This window comes from Pygoscelis adeliae, unplaced genomic scaffold, assembly GCF_000699105.1.
Source record: "Pygoscelis adeliae isolate BGI_AS28 unplaced genomic scaffold, ASM69910v1 Scaffold66, whole genome shotgun sequence".
NCBI classification, from domain to species: Eukaryota; Metazoa; Chordata; class Aves; order Sphenisciformes; family Spheniscidae; genus Pygoscelis; species Pygoscelis adeliae.
This window is the reverse complement of record NW_008825167.1, coordinates 2,073,361-2,075,652: the sequence shown is the minus strand read 5'-3', so window position 1 is coordinate 2,075,652 and position 2,292 is coordinate 2,073,361.

The window sequence follows — 2,292 nt, the reverse complement described above, 5'->3', positions numbered from 1 at the left end:
ACTAATGCACTTATGAAAGGAAATCTCATTTTCACTACCTTCACATTTTAATATCTTAATGCCAAAGAGCTGCTGTTCTGCTTTTCTGGTTTTACTTTGTTTTGTTTTATATGGAAATTTTACGTTAAACAAACATTACATGACAGTCAAGGGGATGAGATGGCTCAGGGGATCAGTAATGGGCTGTGAAGCCTTTCCTTTCTAGGCCAGTGCTCCAGTTCATTCTAGGCTGTTTTAGCTGGAATTAACATTGGAAAAAAGTGTCCTTATTTAAAAGGTCTGAGGTCTCTGAAACAAATTAGATTTAAAATGAACTGACCAGTGACAAAAGTACCACTATGCAAATAAACTCCACCAAGCAGTCACTTGAAAAAAACAAATGGAAGTAACATTTTACTTCAGCTGGGTAATGATACAAATGGAAATGCTCTGGAAACATACTGGCTGTCAGGGGCATCCCACCCATCTTCCAGCCCAAATCTGTTACACAACTAGCTTTTGTAGGATGCCTGGAAGGTCTTCAAGCTCAGAGTGGGTCACACCAAGAGAAGCTGGCAGTGACCAAAAGTTACTGCTGTCTGACTTCACTCATCATCATGCAAATAGCAAATTCATAGCCTCAAGGCCCTATTCCTTGTAGACAAATATATACCTTCATACAAAATACATAGCCACATCCTAGCTGCAGATAGCATCAGACTGTCCAGTGATATGACAGCAGCAAGAAATATAATCAAACAAACAACTCCTCAAACACCTTGATGATACTTCCAATGACCCATTAGACATGCACTCAATGTGGAGACTGCACATCTACAATGAGTTAGAGAGAAGTCCATCTTGTCAAAAAGAACTATAACCTAGTAAAATTAGCAAAGAAACCAGATGCCAGTCCAGGATGCTGTTTTCAAAAGCTGCTTGCTTTTTTCTTGTCCTTCTTTTGGAGTTTTACATTAGGTACATCAGTGTTGCAGTTTTCCACCAGTGTTTTAAATAATACATAAATGCAATAAAATAATTGAAACAAACTCTTCAATTCCCCCTTATACTCCATCAAAAAGGCTTTTGCTCTGCTTTTTAACACCACCACTCTCGGAACACTTACTGTAAAATGAAAATGTATTTCACAATACATCACCCGTTGATAAGCTCTAGCTCAGAGTAGGACTACAGATTCATTACTCCACAATAAATATAAATAAGGAGTTTAGTGAACATTGTGAGCACATGACTATTTATAGTGACACTTCAATAACTCTAAATCGTACAGGTACTTGAAAAGCAATAGAACTGTTACTACAACTTTGTACTATAAATAAAATCTAACCAATAAAATACAAATAAGAATGAATAGAAACTATTGTCAGAATTATCAACAAACAGCAGCGGAACATAACCAAACGGGTCTTCTAAATCAATCAGAATATTGAGGACTGATATCCATGCCCAGAAACGGTTCCAAGTCTTGTTATTCATAGTGCCATAAGCATATGATTTGATACTCAATTACCTGCATTCAAACATCTTATTTATAATACAGGTATTACATCATGTACAATATGAAGTTCAGTATGTGATGAATTGCTGCATGATGCTATTATAGACACTGGGTGTAATTCTGTTCTTCATCCACAATGCTTTTCAAAAACACGGTGAGGGCAAATAAAATGGGAGCTTGTAAAGTTTGTGAAAGAGATGATAAGAGAGAGCTCCCTGCAATATCAGGAAAGTGAACTGTTGATGCAGAAATTCTCTTTCAGTCTTCTGAACCAACAGCTAAACCGCCCATGTTGTATGCCGTAATGCAAACAATCTATCCTTCAGCTTTCATTAGCTGAATAAATTCAGTATGTAATTCAGCCAGTGCTCAGTACCACTGATATTAGTCTTAATCTAAATGGAGATATAATTAGACAGGAAAACTGTTCAGTTTGTACTTGCTTAAGATTTCTACAACTGAATTCTACTGAACAAGGAAAAGCTGTAATTAAAGGAGAAAAATTGCTACCTAGATAAGAAGTGACACAGAAGAGGAACATGTCACACAGCTCGATAACTGAGGAAAATCATGGAACAGCTGAAACGCTGAATTTGTTAGCGCAGATGTTTCAGAAAAAGATGGCAAACCAACACGTTGCCTCATCTAGGCTATAATCCAACTGCCTTTGAAGTCAACAGGATCCTCCTATTCAGGATCTTTGCAGGAAGAGTTGTTAAGCCTGGGAAAAGGTTGCCTGGAGCAGTTGTGCAATCTCCATCCTTGGCAACATTTAAGATTCAGCTAGACAAGGC